This window comes from Pseudochaenichthys georgianus, chromosome 1 (assembly GCF_902827115.2).
Source record: "Pseudochaenichthys georgianus chromosome 1, fPseGeo1.2, whole genome shotgun sequence".
NCBI lineage: Eukaryota > Metazoa > Chordata > Actinopteri > Perciformes > Channichthyidae > Pseudochaenichthys > Pseudochaenichthys georgianus.
In genome coordinates this window covers 19,334,268-19,354,983 of record NC_047503.1, presented here as the reverse complement: position 1 = coordinate 19,354,983, position 20,716 = coordinate 19,334,268, and the positions used below count along the sequence as shown (strand labels likewise).

Below are 20,716 nucleotides of genomic sequence, written 5' to 3'. Positions count from 1 at the left end.
TCAGCGTCAACTCAAATTGGCTTGGTCAACTCGTCTGAGAATTTTACATTTTCAAACGCTTTTAGGTTAATCAGGAGTAATAATGTTTGACAAAATAAGACGTTTAATTGAGCCGAACTACAACTCAAAGAGCTGCAAAGGCATTCGTGTTGTTGAAGTCTGTTCAACACAAAAGGTGAGTTGTGTTAGTCGTAGCAGTAGGTCTAAAGTCAGCTTTCCAGATATTTGGATTAAAATGGGCATGATTGGTTAATTAACTGTTTCAGACAATTCCATCATTGGACAAGTTGTTTACACTGTTAAAACATCCGACAATTGACACATGGTATTGCCTTCAGGATTCAAACTTCTTCTTAAACTTTCAACTGATGTCCTGCCTTCAGGCATGCCACGTAATGGTTTAAGTTGGCATCACAGACTCGTGATCCCACAGTTGGATCCATGTCAAAGGACGCTGCCTTCTGGGAGGAAATATTCGGGCTGCAGGGAGACGCAGGTTCTAAGGTTACGTCTCAATTAGCCAACGATTTGTCAGCAAGGCAGGTAAATGCTAGGATCACCCCAGGACCCACATTGCAGTGTCGGTTTCAATTAGCATGATCAAACATGGGGAAATGGAGAGAGATGAGGAAAGGAAAAGAGAAAAAAGAGGGATGACATGCAGAGTTACCTCGCAAAGTAACTGTTGCTGATTTATTTTGTCTACTGCTCCATGGTTTGGGAATATCAGCCCCAAGAAATATTGCTTTTGTCATTTCTTATAGATTTATCTGGCTCTCTCCCTCCTTTTGCTCCTGGGCTGACAGCACAATCTTCATCCCTCATTCCCTCCCCCTGCTATCTCCTCATGCACTATCATTGGTTATAGATAAAGAAGGCGATGAGATGAATGGATGAACACAGCAGTTGGCTTCACTGTTTATTTTTCATAGCATCAGGCTACAGTCAGATGAAATCGTACAGAGGTTTACAGAGTATCACCGGTGGCCATGAAAAAGGAGAGTAGTGTTTTAAAGTTTAGATGGAAAGGGCCGACTGGTCATTTCTGCTTTTGTCTCCAACACACACTCCCACATGCACAGTGGTATATTACTGAATCATTTCCCTAGGGCCTAGGGTAACACTCCAGTAGCACCAATATCCCTTTCAAGTCCTTCCCTCTGTTTAACCAATCAGAAAAAACGCCCACAGCAGGCCTTTCTTGGTGTTTAAAGACAAGCATGAAGGGATCTTTCCACATTTAAAATGAAGGCAAGAAAGATTTATGGCTAGTTGGTGGGCGAGGTAAACCATGACCATGAATTGCATATGGAAGAACTGAGAAAATCACAGAAAATGATATGCCATCAGAGTTCTCTTATTAACAGCCGACAATGCTGGATGGCTTTAACAGAGGATAGTGTGCATGGGGAAATGATATGATGGTCCGATCACATATATGGGTGTCAGTTACAAAGCCCCAGAAAACTTGAGTTCTGATAATAATTTGTTCAACAAGGTGCTTCATAAGGTTGGGCAATTGGACAAATATATTGCAGCAACATAAATATATCTTCACACAATTAAAAGTTGGACAAAATGTTGCTTTTACATCTTGGTCCTTCCCTCCCTTCACTCTTTTCTCGTGCTTCCAGCTGGTGTCCATCCATCTGTCTCTAATATTCTTCCTATGCGGCTCACTTAACTTCAACATTTATTAGTCCGACTCTTTGAGCATCCAGTAGACGCTGTTTTCCTCTGTCTTCATCCTCCATTTTCCACTTTCAACTACTTCCACTTTTCCCCCGTCTGTCCTCTGCTTCCCTCATTCCTCCTCTCATCTGTCTTTCATCGTATTTGTCCTCCATCAGGTCCTTCTCTCTCACACTCTGTCCACTTTCCTTATGCAGAGAGAAGGACAGTGCGGCGTCCTGGCAGCAATCCACCCTCCCCGCCTGGGCGGAAAAATAAACAAGCGTCCACATGTTCCCAAGGAATTTTAATGACTTCCATAATTCCGACTTCTTTACCTGCCAAACTCCAGGCAGCATGGGAGAAACAGTGGACTGTGGACGCGCCAGTGTTGGCGGCACTGATGACAACCTTTGTGAGCCTATGCAAAGTAATATCCTTTGAAGAGCTCAGCAGTGTTAAAGGGAAGCCATATTGACACATTTCTAAGCTAAAAATTGAAACTGATAAACATGCATCTTAGTTTCTCTACTCTAGCGCTATGCCTAATCAACTGTTACGTGCAGATGGCACACACATACTAACACATGTGCATCAATAACGACCAGGGGAAGATTGGGACCTAAAATGCCCCATCGTGCTTGCTCGATATAGCATTAAAAGAGCAGTGGCTTGTTGAGCAGTGATCAGTACAGCCTCCCAGCAAAGAACAACTGCACTGACCCATGATACCGAGGTCCTACTTTGAATCAGTCTCTGTCCTCAGCTGAGCTGTGATATTACACTAAAAGGGATTGGATCTACATTTGAGGAGAAACAAGAAACTACAGAGGAAGTCGCATTTATTTAAATCTCCCTATGGCTAACTTTTGGGACATTTGTAAGTCCTGTAAATGGTTAATGGCTTATATTTAGATAGTGCTTTTCTAGTTTTAGCGAGCAGTTAAAGCGCTTAACAACCCAAGTAAGCATTCCTCCATTGAAAGACATTCAAGCACCGGTTGCAGAGGTTACCATAAAAGGGGGCCAACATCAGGGGCAACACAAATTCCCAATTGGGGGTTTAGTATCTTGTCCAGGGATACTTCAACAAGTTTACAGACGCTTCCATCAGAGAAGTAAATGTCTAGGGAGGCCGCTATGTAAACTAAACATTGTGTGCATCTGTTGCAGAAGTTTTTATTGTAAAGCAACAGTAGCTCTGACCCCAGTTGAGTATGACATCCCAACCTTACTTCTCTTCCCCAGTGCTGAATAGTCTCTCTGGTGTTTTGTTCATAAGCGTATGCAGGGGCGGCGGGTACTGTAGGTTAGGGAAGGCTAAGCCTTCCCAAATATTTGTGTCACTGCATCCTGGTAAAATAAAAATATAATGTATAATGTTTGTGTCTTTGACATTAGCGCTGCTATGCAGCCACCAGTAAACTGTACTATGAAGCCAGTTCCACAGACCCTGGATATGTTTGAGTTATCTTAACTAACCCTAACAAACGAGCGGTCCTACGACGCTGGTTATCAACTCGGTAAATCAAGCCAGGGATTCTCTCTCCAGCTGAGAGCTTGTTCACGTGAAAGGGGCGGGGTTAGCAACATTTGACCAATCACAAACAGGGACAAGTGTAGCCTACTGACAGCGCAGCGTCATACTTCATTAATGAAAAGTAAACTAATATTTGACAAATATGAACTTTAAACATCCATGACTTAAACATATAATCCAGGATACAAGCCACATAGTTGCACCTGCAAGGTGAATACAGAACAACTGGTTAAAAAATAAATAAACCAAAGCATACAACAGTTTTATGATATCACTGCCCCATAGACACGAGTGGATCTGACTTTAATTACATTTGTCTCGATTGTTTCGTCAACCTAATGTGTTGCTTAAAATAATACTTCTGCATACAGTCTGTGACACTGTGAGTGTTGCACGGCCAGATGAGGCTGGAGAAGCTGACTCAGATAAGGAAATATATGATATATTATGATATTATATGATCGATGATCTGATTGATGATGTAATATGAATGATAAGTGCGACACGTCGGCGTCTTCTCTGCATACGGCAGTTTAAACTGTATTTCCTTTATCCTGTAATATGACTTGAGAGATTTAAACTCCGCACACTGAGTTGATCTCTTTTCTATAGACGCCGGAGGCGGGCAGCGTCAGGTAACAAAAGTTATTTAGCCTTCCCAAACCTGAGCCTCACGCGCCGCCTATGAGCGTATGTTTGTAGCTGTGGTGACTGAGGTCCATAAGAGTCTCACTGTCAGGTCAGAAACCCCTCATTAGGAGTGTGTTTTACAGGGGCTGTGACCGACAGACTGTCAGGTCAAACTACAGTGACCTGACATGAGAATAGACCAGGGGTTAATGGTTGATCTATATTGAGGGCCAAGGCATGGCAATACATCTGTGGCCTAACTCCTGTCACACTAAATATTGAGCCCTATTTGAGAAACAAAAGAAGAACCAGTTTGTGCATGAAATAGTTCAGAAGTTAAGTCTGTTTCTTATACATTTGTATCAGAATGTTTAACTTGTTGAATCCTGTCTTCATGTACACTGATTTATTAAACATGGGGGCTGCATTACATCTGTTAATGTTTCTCTTCACCTTCATTAGCAGCATATTAGGACATTTGACCATGTGTTTTATTACAGATGTGTCAGCCGTGGGGAACACCCAGACCACCGGCAGGACCACTGTTTATATTTCAGATCTACTCAGTTGTGTTTTTCTTTCCCTCTCAACCCCGGGGCCAGCTGCAGAGTATATGACAATACGAAGGGAAAACAAAAAGAGATTAATATCATCTCCTCCTATTTACTCACGCTCCCAACTCGTATCCAAAACTGGTCTCTTTCTGTAAATGTGCCTCCCCCGCCCCACTTTTCAATCCCCACTTCTGCTCATTTCATCTGCGCGGTTATGACCCTTGACCCAGGAAATTGATATGTCACTCTGTCTTGCACAAACTCAGAAGTCTCACACACTAGCAGATTTAGTTTCTCCCCCTTCTTTTCCCTTGTTGGACCCCATCTTCTCTCATGCGCAAAGAATCTGGGCAGTGTTCTCCAACTTTAGGCTCGCAATGATTAGCAGGCTTTGAAGTTTAGACCCAAAAAACTCCCCTACAAATTGTTGATGTTAGAGCTTTTGGGCTTTACACTTCCAAGAGATAGATCTGGTCTTCTTTGTTTTGTAATCTACAGTATATGATTATAAATGGTTGAACATATTCACACTTTCGTAATCCCCCTTTTCCCGTTTGAGTTATACAGGTACATGCTGACCTTTAAAACTCTCCCTCACGAAGCACAAAAGGAACAGACAACCAGACAGAGCATAGATGTAGATTTCCAGTAAACCTGATTAGGCGGATCAGGATCAGAAACTACAATGAAAGTTAAAGTCCTAGCTCTAATCCAGTTTATGTGGTAAGAAACAAAAGTAGCGGAAGCACAAGATTAAGGAATTCACTGAGTCAAAGAGAGCATAAAGGTTTGGGATGAAACGAGGATGTTCTTTGAAGAAATCTCTTTGAAAACATTTTAAATCCTGGATGGTTTGGATTTGATTTCCTGAAATGTGACTCAACAAAACATCCCTTTATGCTCAACCAAGACTAGAAATGGGGGCTGTCCATTCCTCTTCTTCTAACCGACGCTGAACAACTAGAGCTTCTCCTCCTAAATTCACTTGACTTGCTTTTCTTAAACTGGTAATGCATAACAATACAGGTTGGTGAGGTTAAAGGATAGTGGTGAACCATGCAATTGTATTCTGCTAACAGTATCTTGTGCAATGTCTCTAGACCAAACTACAGTCACATTTTCCAGCACTTGTTACCATTTTGGAGGATTAAATAGTTACAAAAAGATTAGGATTGTAGCAAACACAATGTCTGCTTTATAGGGGTGTAACGGTACACGTACCCGTACCGAAATTATTCGGTACGGGCCCTTCGGTTCGGTACACGTGTGTACCGAAGTGTACCGAACGAATATAACGTTAAACGTAAAAAATTGAGAATGTGAACAGCTTCTTGGAAGTAATCTCAGGTGCTGCGTCGCAGCATTCAGAGTAATTTGCTCCCATTGTGTTCAACGCGTCAGAGCGAGCAAGTCATTTCATTGGACGAGCTGGTCAGAGGGATGCGTTCAAATGCAGTCAGTAATTTGAGGAACTGTCGAAATGGCGAACGCAGATAAAGTTGAGCTGGAAAATCCTCCAGCATCATTGAAGTCTCCGGTTGGGGAACATTTTGGTTTCGCAGTTACGTACAAGGATGACGGACAAAGACAGGTGGACCGAACCAAAGCTGTTTGTCGGCATTGTTCAACTAACATTGGTTACGCGGCTGGCAATACATCAAACTTGCACACTCATTTGAAAAGGCATCACCCGAACGTGAATATCACCGGTACCAAAAGACTGAAGTGCAAACCCAACTCCCGCTAGCATTTAAGCCTCCACCACTCGCAGAGAGTTCAGACCGAGCCAAAGCTATTACAAACGGCAAATATCCTTATGTTGCCATGTTAGCAAAGCGCTACCTGGCTGTATCTGCTACCTCTGTCCCTAGCGAGAGGGTGTTCTCCACAGCAGGAGACATTGCTAGTGCCAGCAGATCTGCCCTTTCGGCAGCCATGTGGACAAGTTCATCTTTCTTTAAAAAAACATGAGAATACAATGACAAGCAAGTCATAATGTCAAACTGGCTGCTTAGGTACTAGTAGAGTAAAGTTCAAATACAGATTATTTCAGTTCATCGAAATGCTGCACCTTAATGTTCATTTTATTATATTTTGCATTTATTTGAGTGAATATTCATAGTTTAATAATAATTAAAAACCCAAAACTAATAGTTTATGTTTTGTGAGTACTAGAACAGTACAGTTCAAATACAGATTATTTCAGTTCATCGAAATGCTGCACCTTAATGTTTATTTTATTATATTTTGTATTGATTTGAGTGAATACATTATTCACAGTTTAATAAGAATTAAAAAAAAATATGTTATGTTTTGTGATAATTTTTTCTGCTGTACCGAAAACGTACCGAACCGAACCGTGAGCTAAAAACCGAGGTACGTACCGAACCGAAATGTTTGTGAACCGTTACACCCCTACTGCTTTAGTACAGTTGGTTATAAATAGGGTTGGGTACCGAGAACCGGTTCCGGTTCGGAACCGGTTCCAACATTTAGATTCCAACGGCATCATTTAGAAATGTGAATTTCGGTTCCGCTTTTCGATGCCTGAGGAAATGTTTCTCTCCGCTCTCCGTAGCCTACTGCATGACTGCGGCGGGTCGGGAAATGTAGCGTTGTACCTACACTTCCTACAGCGTAACCATGTTCGCCTAGGGCGCCAGATCTGTGGAGGCGCTGCGCTGACAGCTCTGGGAGAAAAAAAAATGTTTTGACCGTTGGTGCTAATCCTAATTTTCGGCCTTGATGTAACAACATTCATAATTAAGTAAATGTAACACCCTTTTCATCCTGGTTACAATTTTCATTTGCCCTGTACGATGGGCGCTGCAAGTGATGAAAATGGGGGATGTTGGCTTATCTGGCGCCCGCAGCTCACAGCCAAAGTGCGCGTGAGCGAGGGAGCGAGCGAGGGAGAAAGGGAGGGTGCACCGGTATGCGCTGTTGTTATTAGCATCTGGAGCTAGCTGCTCTAACGGAAGAAGAAGATGTTTCTACAATGATGTGGAGGGAGAGTCCTCTCCAGTCAGACTGAGGTTGATAACTACAGCTCAGTGAGGTAAAGGACTCTCAGTGTTTAGATAGTTCACTTTAGTCTAAGTTATCTCAGTGGGTCTCAAACGTTTTGATCACAATTTATGTAAACACATATTTCCAAGGCACTCCTTTATAATTATTGGGATAAACAGGTTTGAAATCATTCCAATGTATACTATAGGACAGTAAACCAGACATATCGTTTTAAACTGGAGAGATACAAAAATATGCATAAATGAAATAGTAAAATAAGATATGAATGAACAACAAAAATAAAATACGTTACATGTATTTGTTATTGGCTATGGTAGGTTACTGGTTATGCTCACATACTTATTTAATTATTCAAAAGTAAACCGATCTTTTTCATATGGGTGTTTATGTACCCCCTAGATCTAGTCTCTAGTCATTCTGCTTAAAGTGCACCAGATTGAAGCATTTTACTTTAAAATGTTCAAACCTTTCTTCCCGGTATGCCTGAGAGGCAGATATGCTTGTTTTTCTCAACAAGAACTGTTTTTAAATGGGGGGGGGGTTCCTTTAAAAGTTGGATTGTTGCACTGTTGTAGCTTCAGTGGTTCTCAGGTTACAGTTACATAGCAGTGAATATAAACGGACTGATTAATGTGAATATATTATATTACTGTAAACTAACCTGTGTGAAAGTTTCTCGAATAAATGTAATTTTTTTGGTGGAAGAAGCATGTATCATTTTTTTACCCTGCCCTTCAAAGAATCGGAATTGAGAACCGTTAAGAACCGGAATCGAAAAGTAGAATCAGAATCAGAATCGTGGAAATTCAAACGCTACCCAACCCTAGTTATAAAACCAAACCACAGCTGGTTCCAGCACTGAGAGCTTCACTGATGCAATTCCCTTGATGGGAGGTGTGGGACGTCCAACTGGAGACCCTCCCCGCTCTACTCACACATCCACTTCTGGACGGGAGAAACCCCATCCTGTCTTTTGAAATGACTTGCAGGTTTTTGTTAAGAAGGAGGGATACAAAGGAGGAAATGATAGAAAGAAAAAAACAAAGGAAGAGAAGGAGATTTGAGGGGAAATTGAAAGGTTGTGTGCTCAGCCCCCTCACCACCACCAGAGTCAATATTTGCCAGGACGGAAAAGCTTCCAGCTGAATGATGAAGTCATTGTTTTTAGGACATTTAAAAGCAAAGGATCGGTATTGATATTCAGTGTATCACAGGGATGCAGTGGATGATGCGTTTGTGTTGGTTTGTTAGTTTTATTCAAGTGTGAAGACATTACACTCTCTGCAAAGACCTGCAGCACATCACACTTTGCAAAGCTGCAAATCCTTCTAGACAAATATCACATCTGGTAAAAATAAGTAGTTTTTTTTCTCACCTCCTTCTACGAGCTAAAAGTACAGGTGTTCCCTCTTTTTTACCTTAAAAGCAGAATTTGTCAGAAGCAGAGGTCTTCTACCCTGGGAATTAGCATATATTATTTAGCTTTGTATCGTTAGCAACCATACTAAACATGAATGAGTTATTAAACATAAAATAAAACACCTTTCAACTGTTTATTTAAAGGTCACCTATCATGCTATTTGTAGGCAATAGCATAGGTCTCAGATATATAAAAAACATGTCTATGAAGTGTTTTGGTCAACAACAACAAAACAGATCACCCATTCTAGCCATGCCTCATACCCCTCTATTTCACTTCCTGTTACAAAAGTGCTGATTCTGGGTATAAAGCTTCTTCTTTTTTTATACTGAAAAAATAATAATAAGAGGGGGCGGAGCTTATGCCGGCTCATGAGGAACCTGGCAGATACTGGTGTCGAGGAAGGCTCCTCCAGAGCCACTATTTCAAGGATGCTATGTCATTGAGTCCCGCCGAAGGACTGTTCCAATGTCCAGGATCCTTGGAATTCTACCGAGGCCGGCGTCCTTCGCTGCGGGAAATTTCGAGGCTGCACATGTGTATCCTCCGCCGTCTTAAAATCCCCATAATGCTTTGCGCACGGACCAATTTCCAAAATCTTTGGCGGAAAATGTAAGGTGGGGCCTATCATATGATGCACACCTGCACACCTGTTAGCCTGTTCCGACCATTCTTCGTTTTCCGAGGCTAGGAAGGATTCTTGCCTGGCTTCTGAAGGACCTTACTCGGAAGAAATGTCCTACCAAGGAAGCGTCCTTGACATTGAGAAACACCCACTGTCTAAAATGCTGCGGTGATGAAACGCAAGGATTATTAGATCAAGGATTATTTCTGAAACAGTATGGAGCTCAAAGGCTTTCTCTCTTGCGGTTATACTACAAGGTGAGTTCCTTTTTATATCCTGCTTCTTACACATGCTCTCTCCAGTACAGCTTAGCTCTGAGTGTTAGCGATGCTTGCTAAAGTAAACAAAGACTATTACGTCCAAAACACGTCGGGAATTGTTTCTGATACAGCGACATTTCTGATAGTGCCGTGGGTCCACCATCCGATAGGACGTAATTTACGTCATATCGGATGGCAAATCAGGATCAGCTCCGTTGTACCCCCGTTTTTAGAGATTTGCGCACGGAGGAAAAGAGAGAGGGTTTTATTTTCTGACACTTTGTGAGTTCCCTGACACACCAGGGACACATATTTATGTATAAAAGATATCAAAAAGTGCATTTTACATGATAGGTCCCCTTTAAAATATACCACAGGATGCCCAGTGATATCTTAGCTTGCATCAGCAATACTAACTAATGCTAAACAGGCTGATGCCAGTTGTATGCACACAAAAGAGCCTGAAATTCCTTCCTAGGAACAGCTGATCTGGTAGAAGACACATGATCGTCCCTGTGACTTAGCACTTGTCTGCTGTTATCATTGCCAAGACAGGGAAGGGATCTGTTCTTGACAAAAGGGAGATTGAGTAGAATCTTTACTTATCAGATGCAGACAACATGCAAGCTCTGCGGATACAAATGATCATCAGACATCTCAGGTCAAAGTTGAAATACAACAGTGAGTGAGTGCACGCAGTACTGGAGAAACATTTGCAGATCGAGATAACTGAATGGCATGAGCGCAAAATGAAATGAAGTATGATGGAAAGTAAAGGTTGATCATAGCTGCGGGGGAGTAATGTCCGGCTGCATCACGTCCCGAGGCCTGAATCATCTGGTGGTTTTGGTGAACATTGCATAATATTTCATCTGGTGGAAACTTTTACTCATGTTGCATCATTTAGAAACTGAACTAATGTTGAGCATGCCTTTTAGTGATATGTATTGGGTTGGAATCTACTAATTATTAAGTCTGTAAGTCTAACAGGTGCGTAAAGATTGTTCTTCGACAAATAACTGTGAGATACAAGTTAAGTTACAGGTCATGAGAGAAACATCTCTGCAAGTCCTGCTGCTTGTTAAAAGACATGTTGAGCAAAGCTTTCCCATGAACCCTGACCTGGCCAGAGCTGCCTAAAAAAAGTGTTGGGAGAAGTTCAAAGTGTTATTGGTTTCACCCTACAAGCATCAACTCACTGCGGTCAAGGCCGACCATTAGCCCGGTCAGAAGGGTCAACCACTGCTAGGCAATAAGAGTGCCAAACATTTCTTTTGACCTTTATCCATTTAACTAATATTATCATCCAGAGGAACATACAATGAATAACGTGAGTTTCACTCTCATTGCCCTCTCAGACATCCTTAATAAATGATACTACATTTACGAGAATTTGATTAAGTATGATGGTTTAAGCGTCTATAGGAGAGGACAACAGTGAGTCAATCAGCCTATGTCAACAAGACACGAGATATTCATTTAAGCTTGAAGGAAATTGAAGATCAGTTTTCCATGGGAATCTCAAGTGTATCAGACCCCAGTTGCTTATGAAGATGACCCTGACTGTAAGAAATAAAATAATAATTTCAGCATTACTGGTCCATGCTTAACTTTCTGCAAAGAGACGGGGTCCCAGTGAGTTTGGGCCCCCTGCGTTTGCACCTGCATAAAAGCTGAAGTGTGTGCAGTCCTTTGTCAAAGCTCAAATCCAAGCCCCTCAGTGGGACCCAGCCCAAATACATTTGGTTTAACTTAGAGACTTCAGTGTTTAATCAGACCCAAATCACAATCATCAAACAAATGCAGGGCTTTCATCAGCCAGCAAGGATTCTTTCATGCAGCAAGCCAACAGGTGACGCTCCAAAGAGTTTGTTGAGCGGACACTGTCATACATACAATTAAGTACGGATTTTTTTTAAAAAGGAGAACATTTATGAAGTGTACACACCCACAAATTGCAGTTTTTGAAAGCAAAATGAAATGCAGCTGACTCGGACAGCTGGAACCCATGCCGTATGACATAATCACTAGCAAGCGAGCCAAGCTATTTAACACACACACACACACACACACACACACACACACACACACACACACACACACACACACACACACACACACACACACACACACACACACACACACACACACACACACACACACACACACACACACACACACACACACACACACACACACACACACACACACACACACACACACACACACGATTTACAACACAAGTTAAAAAGAAGAGTAACACCCACTTTTTGAACCGTGAGAAACCCCTTTTCCTGTCTCTTTGTAAGAAAAAACACTCCTTCACTGACACACACACAAAACACACACACACACCAGGTCTATCATCCCTCAGTAAGTGGAAACATAAGGAGAGGAACTGGAGCTCTGCTTGGGTCACGAGGTTGATTGAGACACCGGGACAATACTTCACCTCCTCTGCCTCAGCATGGGGGAAATGCTAGATCTTTTGGCTGCTTTAAAAATGTTAACAAACTACATGTCCAAGGTTGAATAAACAATAACTCACATGTAACACAGAGAAATCCGTCTCAATTTAACATAAAGATATATCTTTAAAACCATGAACTGAGGGCAGCCATGTGGTGTTCAGAATTCAGATGAATGCAAGAGGAAATCAAGGCAAGCAGGACTGCAGATAATTCGGCCTGAGGCAGCAATATTTTTGATCAAGGACCCTGGCACACAAAGTCATTCCTGAAACGATATGTGAACCTCAGAGAACGGCCGAAAGATGAAGACCAAACAAAGCCTGCTCCAAAGGTCCTCTTTTATTACTTCTATGGTAAAGAGCTCTGGACAAATATTTGATTGGTCGATTCAGGATTCGTCAGAGGGCCGAGGCCATCGTCATGGCAGCGAATGCTATGGAAGCAGGATGTGTACGCAGAGTAGACGCCTCCTCTAAAGACGGACTTGAATCTCAAAGCAGAACAAATAGTCGGAGTAAAACACTGAAAAGCAAACCCAAAAAGATATTTGGGGCATTTCTAGCATTATTAAACATTTTACTGATCTTATTTTCAGCAAGAACAACATCCAACATAGTACCTTTAAACAAACTAAAGCAAATACAAATAAAAAAGTAATGTTTCATACACAATGTTCCACATTCTTTTAACATTATACTACCCTGTTATGAGGGTTTAAAAGTATTGTGTCCCTTGGTGAAGATAACAGGTGTGTGTGTGTTTGTGTACGAGTGTGTTTGTGTACGTGTGTGTGTGTGTGTGTGTGTGTGTGTGTGTGTGTGTGTGTGTGTGTGTGTGTGTGTGTGTGTGTGTGTGTGTGTGTGTGTGTGTGTGTGTGTGTGTGTGTGTGTGTGTGTGTGTGTGTGTGTGTGTGTGTGTGTGTGTGTGTGTGTGTGTGTGTGTTAGGGGGTTGCTGCTCTCAAAAGGCTGCATCATGACGCAAGTGTCTGTGTCACTGATGTGAATCCTTCAGGCTTCATCACTTCAGCACTGAGACTCGACAGCATGTCAGAATTGATAGGCCAGCAGCTGGGAAATGACTTCTGCTGGGCTTGTCAGGAGGAACGGTGAGATGACGGGCAGGAAGACGTGCGCAAATATACACACTTGTGAGTGGTAGATCTACATGGACAGTGACATGTTGAAGCTTTGTTAGATGCTTACCATAAGTGAACTAGACTTTCGTATAGCAAAACATTTAATGTAGGTTAAGATTTTACCTTACTTTAAAAACAATAGCAGCACAAACATGATTCCATTTGGCTTCTAAAAGTCCTACTTCGCTTTAATATGTAACACTGTAGACAGACAGATAAAACACGCATGATTATGGCAAAACTGAATGTTAAACTCAGAGATGATTGAGCTGCAGTGGTGCAAAGTAGTTATGCAACTTCTTCTGTAGAGGTTTAAGAAACAAAAGAAAGAAATGACGTTGATTTGGGGAATGCAAATCTTTGATCATGCCAAACACCTCAGGTGATGTAAAAACCAAACAATGCCAAGCGACTGTAAGCAAGAGATTCAGGGCCGACAAACAGATCGCAGAGAGCAACGCAACGGCAGATTTGACCATCACTCAGTCCGTTATTGAACCATGAAAGAGGGCCTTTCATAGGAACATCCAGACAAACTAGAGACAGAAATAGAAACGAGCAGCTCCTTATCAATGGTAAACAGACACCTCTGAAAAGAACGACTAAAGCACTTGACTGTATTACTCCTCCTCTCCCTCAGGGGGAGCAGGAGAGGAGCCACGGGAAACATGAGAAATAATAAACTTTTATAAGCTAGAAGGACTAAGTACAGGCAATCTCTTATGGCCAAAATGCATAAAACCCAGCCCCCTCTATAAACTACTAGCACATGAACCTCCCCCCCGCCATCAACCCACTAAGCATGCTGACACTTGAGAGGGCGGCACCTCTCTTCTGCACACAGAAAGCCATCCCGGGCCCATTCACAGCTCCCGGCTCTATTCTTCTCTAGAGTAAAAGCAATCTGAAAGGAGGGAAGAGGCCCTTCTGCTATTCCATTTAGCATGAAGCAACCAAAGCAGAATGTTCACGTCCCGGCTTAGAAGTTTTACCATGTGGACTGAAATGAGACACCAAGAAAACTAAGATTAATGTATGAGTTCATCTCAGATTTGTGCTGTTTTAGCCGACTGGACTGTGGAGAACACAGCATCCATTATATCAGTCACTGAACACACACACAGAGGCACACAACCACCCAACGATCAGATAACATAGTAAAGAAGAAAAGACTGCACTACGAACCTGCTGGACAGCCAATTGGAATCAAACAGCCGCCTCCAAAGCTTCCTCTGTAGTTCAGATCCACCTGCACTGCAGCGAGTCCTCTGCTAGTACTGCTCTCTCTCCCTCACTAACACGCCTCTCCCATTGTAGCTGAATGCAGTGTAAAACTGTTGCGCCCGCTGCCCTCTTCCCTTCACGCTCCTCCTACAGTTTCTCTCTCGTTTCTCCCCCCCAGTGCTCTTCCTTTCCCGCTCTGCTTTATCTGGTTGTGTGCAGAGCTACACTGATAGAAACACAACTTATCTGCTGCACAGGCTGCGGAGGACTAGTAGCCCGGGACGCAGAGAGAGGCTGTGGGTGATGATGATGGTGGGGGTTAGAAGAGGGGAGAAGAAGGGGGAGGGTCAAAGCTGCTTTAAATTCACTCACACAGGAGTGAGATGACGGGGTCTTTTCCCCACAGGAGGCTTCACTGATTTTTTGTTGAGAAGATCTTCAAAGATGTTCAGAATTAAAGCACTTGTTGGATTTATTGACTCAGTCTCTATTATTTAATATCGTCTACTCAACTCTTTTATCTAAATCCCACATTTTCTCTGAAATCAAACTTTGATATCTAATTCTTCTTTGCGAAACAAAATGAAAAATGCCACAGCTTCTTTCAGCAAAGTTTGACAAGAGACCCTACTTTCCCTCCACTTAAAGGGTCCCTCCCTACCCATTATTCCTCCAAAAAGACATCAAGCTCTCCCCCTGATAGCAGCTCAACAACCGCCTCATGTGAAGAATTGCACCTCCTCACAAAAGAGTTGGGAGACGAATTTGACCTAAACAAAGAAAGGTACTTGCTTGCATTTATAAATTGGGGAATATGTGTAAAAAAACATCAAGCCGCTGAATATTGTGCGTACTTCAATTGTAATAGTTTGACCTTTTGGTACATATGCGTATTCCCTATCTTGTGGAGGGTAAAGCTAAAATGTTTACACAACTTTCATGTTCTTTTTCCGAAGGGGCCTGCAGGTTGTTATCTTAGCTTAGCATAAAGAGGGAAAGGCTCAAAAAGGTCAGGCACTAAAGGCCTAGCTGTTTCCAATCTTTATGCTAAGCTAAGGGGCCACTGTCTCCAGCTTCACTCTACAAGCTAACTACTTCTTAGTGGACGTTGTGGGGACTATATTCCCTTCAGAGGACAGGTAATTGATATGTTTTAGTGTTGTCACAGTGTTTTGGTTAGGACAATTTGTTAACGGGTGATATAAAAAGAGGCCAGGGGAATGACATGTGAAAGGCTCTCGCTCTGACTTCACACTGACCAACTGAGAACTAAGTTCAACTGAGAAGGCAACCTCACATTTCTAACTCTTCTGGATTAAGCAGAAACAAACAAAGCCAATTCTGTAAACAGGCGTTAATGAATATAATTTCATGAGTGACATTATGATGAGATTAAAATTGAGGACAATTATTTTTCAGGACGTCTTAGATTTCACAGAACTCTGTTTAGAAGAATTTAAATAGGCAAGGGACATCTCATGTAAATAAATGGCTGCTGCTGTGTGTCATTTATGGTCAGCCAGAGAAACAAACAAATCTCAAATGAATTTTTAATTGCTGCTTCCTCGAAAACCCTTCCATTCAGCGGGTAAAGCTCTGCTTTACTGCTGACTATCACAGAAACTAGGCAAACAATAATTATAGGAAGCAAAAATACAGAGGGCACAAGAAGCAAGTGAGCCAGATGAAACTAAATCAAATCAGAATCAATTATTTAAGCGGAGAGAGGGGGATTATGGGGAAACACACTCTAGACAGGCTACTGTATACCTAGCTGTCAGTCTCTTAGTGGCAGGGATTCCCTGTGCGGTATGTGAGGTTTTATCAATCTTTCACCACAGCTGAAAGCAGTGAAACTCCCTCACTGGAAAATATTTTGTCGTGGTGTGTTGAAGCTGCACTGGAATACACAGCATCCTCAGTGTAGTCCTGAATGATTAGCTGACAGCTCAAATCTCATGTTGGCAGAAAAAACGTAAACGTGCATCGGCACAAATGTCATACAACCACATAAATGTTCTTCTTATTTTCCAAGGAGGTTATGCTTACAGATTGGTTTGTTTGTTTATTGTCCGTTGTCTGACTGTCAGCAGGATTACAGAAAAAGCTACAGGCCCAGTTTTATAAAACATATTTAAAGTGTGTAGCATCAGCCAAGGAAGAAACCATTAAAATGTTGAGGCAATGTATGAATCAGGGAGCAGATCACAAATTAAGTTTCAGTTTGTGCCGCATTCATGTGGCGTTGTAATTATAGAAAAAAAAAATCCAGACCCCCTTGGCTCATCAAATCATTTTAAACTGTTGATGTTATATAACTGTAGCACCCATGCCGTTTCCAAAGAAACAACTTAAAGATCATGAATACACCCAAGTCTGAATAACGAATATCAACATGTGATCATCTCAGGCGCATGTGAAAGCACCATAGGTCTTAGTGTGCCACTGTAGTAAATGCTGCACATAAGAACATAAGGACCAGCACGACATCCACCCTCACAATGTCCCTTCAGCTCTCAGACAGTGCATACCTGTCCCAGAATAAACCTCACCCTCTGGCCTCCTGCTGGGTGCTTGGTCTAACTTTAGCACATATTTGAGTGAAATGCGTGGGGGCCCGGCAGTCACCATTGGTTAAAAAGGGAAGAACATCCAGATTATTTATGTGCTAGTTGTAACTTTCAGGACGAAGATGGAGTGGAGCATTGCACTTTGCAAAAGCACACTGTACGTTAATAGGCACTTCTAGGTAGGAGATTATACAGCTCAGGCACAGCAGGATGAGCTCTAACGCCAGGATGAAGCTGTAAATCTATTCTGTTGGTGATGTTATGTGTGCATATATGATCTGTGCATACTAGGGCTGCACGATATTGAAAAAAACTGCCATTGCGTTTTTTTGTTCCCCTGCGATATTGCGGGTTTTTTTAACCTGTTAAGCCCCAAGGTCCCGGCGGGTACTTTTTTGTTTCACAACACTGTGTCTCAGGGGATCTTAATATTTAAGAACCTATTAATGTGTTATACCAGATTAACGGAAATAATCTCAGCTAACTGACGATACAAACAATTTTTACAAAACAAAACACAAGTCTCATAAGAAGCATCTAAATGACCCCTGAGCGAAAAATGCTAACGGGCTTTGGCACAGAACTCAAGATAAAAGTACCCTTATTACTTATTGTAGCTGCACATACAAGATATCCGATTAAAGCTGAGGTTCCACAAATTATTTAGGTATATAGTATCATCACGGAGTCATCCGAACTCGCGACAGGGGAAGCAAACACAGACATCACAACACGTACCTTTACGGAGCTTCTAGTGGAGATCGTCTCACCGTAGCTGTCAATCTGATCAAAAGACGTGTTCAATGGCATTAAAACGAGAAAAAACGCGGCTGAATCGGTTAATCTATAGGTTTTTAACGTCTCTGTATAAAAAAATTATTTCATTTATAATCCATAATTCCATTTTTATGTAAAAATCGCAGAGCAAAAGTTAGCTGCTAATGGTAGCCACCAGAGTGGCTGCTGCTTCCGGTCTTGGCTATGCGGCAGTCTAACACACACACACATTACCAAATAAGGAGTGAGAGTGACTTGTAGCTAAAACCGGAAGCTGCATCCACCAGAGTGGTGGCTACCATTAGCAGCTAACTGTTGTGCTCCGATTTTTACATAAAAATGGAATTATGGATTATAAACAATTGCTTCAAAGCCACAGATACATTATCAACCTATGGATCAACCGATTCAGCCGCGTGTTTTCTCGTTTTAATGCCATTGAACACGTCTTTTGATCAGATTGACAGCTACGGTGAGACGATCTCCCGTAAACGCTCCGTAAAGGTACTTGTTGTGATGTCTGTGTTTGCTTCCCCTGTCGCGAGATCGGATCACTTAGATACTATACTTAAATAATCTGTGGAGTCTCAGCTTTAATCGGATATATTGTATGTGCAGTTTCGATAAGTAATAAGGGTATCTTTATTTTGAATTCTGTGCTAAAGTGCGTTAGCATTTAAAAAAAATATGAATAAAACCGCACGTCCCTGCGGTGTGAATATCGTGCATGCGCATATCGCGGTTATCGCCATGACACGGTATATCGTTCAGCCCTAGTGCATACCATTAGACCGTTACATTATAAATCATCAAATAACTAAATAAGTACATAGCCAGCAGTGGCAGGGAAAACAATATCCACAGAATTGCAGCATCAACTAGAATACAACAATAAGAAGTATTTTTTCTACTTGTCAGAATGTTTTCTTCAGAAAAGGGAACAAAATGTGCTTAAAATAAAGTCATAGTTTTACTGCCAATAATCCAACTCTGTGCACGCACTGAGAACAAGCCCTTTTTATACTGCCTGCAAACACACAAGGAGAGTGAAGCAACAGAACTGCTGACGCATGCGGAAATCCCCTGAAAACCCAGAGGAGGTGCTGGGATTCACCTGCAGCGGCCTATTGGCCTGCCTCCAGCATTGGATACGTATGTAAGGTAGAGAAAAGTTGATGCTAGATGGCTCATATTAAAGTTACCTTTTGGTTTAGAAACATGAGCCATATGTTTTCAAACTGTCCAGATAATACAGTTAAATTGTGGCAGCTGAAGAGTATTGTGTGTCCAACTTAATAATAACAGTAAGTCTTTATCAACCAACCTGGGCAAGTTTAGGAAGTGTACATTTTGTTTATTGAACTCCTTGAGGAGCCTATCATGTTTCCTATATCCTAGCTCTATGCATGTTGACACGATATGAAATTGAATGCATAATTCATGAGAATATGCCATACTTTATCATAACTAAATGTGACAAAAAATGGCCCCCCCAAGTTATTATTCCTTGTTAGTTCACAGAACTCGGTCAACCTGAGTCCTGAGGCGACCTCCGCTCATAGCGAGGGGTGTGGACACTCTTGGCCTATGGGGGTTCTCTTTAATTCCCCATGTTGACTGTAACACCATGTGACAAAGGTAAACATGGCGTTTCAACTAATGAGTCCATGTCTGACACAAGGTCAGGAGGTGCTCATTATGGTAAAAATACACAGAGCAACGGGGACTTAAACTTCACCTTGTGATCAGAACATGCTCGCAACTTGTCTCCAATTTAAAAGGTAATAATCCAATTCTTAAATAGCGATGGAAGCATGTTGTCTAAAATTGACTTTACATCATTTGAACAACTAGCCCATGTACTCATTTGCAAGGAAATAATTTGGTGCAATAATGATGTCAGGTTGAGCAAAAAGATGAAAGTCAGGCTGTAAAAATGTGAAAATTCAAACGTATCTCCCAGCGTGGTCCAGCGGGAGCAGTTAAGACATACAATCTCACACAGAACTAAAAAGGGGGAGGGGTTTGGGCTGTGAGAGCCCCTTGTCGAGGCTGTAAGTCTGCCTGACTCCAGTGGAGACAGCTAGGGAAAGATCCAGACAAACACAGCTCTCTGCCAAGCATCGTTACTTCCAACACCCACTCCACTCCACAGCACATTTCCACTCCCAGCTGCCAGATCCAGTGATGATATCAGATACAAAAAAATACCTTCTTTGTAAAATTAAATAAAAACCTCTCCTGCAGAGCAAATTAAATTCATTCAGGATGAGCTATTGGAAAGAAAAAGGTTTTGGACAGGGCTTTTATCCATTATGCAGAATGACGGAGGAGAGTAAATCTGTTTATGAATAATGATGCGTAATGTTGGCTTTACATTTATATGGTTTTTGAATGTGCAGCTTATAAAATAAAGCAGAATTCTATTTTAATGGTGCCCTTTTATGTCAGTGGTATTGATCCTAGCAATTACATTCTTTATAACATACCCAAGAGCTGGACCAAAATTAAGATGGGGTTGTGTGAAGTTTTCTATTTACTACTACTTGGGCCAATAAAGAACTTGATGAGTTATCCCTCCAATTGTCTTTGACCATAAATAAATTGCATGTCGAACGCTTAAGGGAATACTAACCCTAACCCCCAAAATGATTATTTGTATAAAAACGCACCGCATGTTACCTCAAATTTGTGAAGGAAATTTGCAAGCCACGACGGTTAACTAAAATGATAAATGTCTTAACACATGGAGTGCAGAGGTACAAAAAAGAACTGGAGTAAATGCTGCACTAGCATGATCTTAAACAA

General features: G+C 41.8%; 1 protein-coding gene across 5 annotated transcripts in view; it reads right to left on the bottom strand.

Moving 5' to 3' along the window:
• The window catches only part of add3a (adducin 3 (gamma) a), a 133,046-nt gene that overhangs the window by 69,547 nt on the left and 42,783 nt on the right, over positions 1-20,716 (bottom strand). For 3 of the 5 annotated variants that reach the window (XM_034110544.1, XM_034110774.1, XM_034110858.2), the window contains exon 1: positions 14,523-14,840. The exons of the other annotated variants lie outside the window; for them this stretch is intronic. The gene's annotated coding sequence lies outside the window, so the exon portion shown is untranslated. Of the gene's footprint in view, positions 1-14,522; positions 14,841-20,716 lie in introns of those variants that run through there. 5 annotated transcript variants of the gene reach the window in all.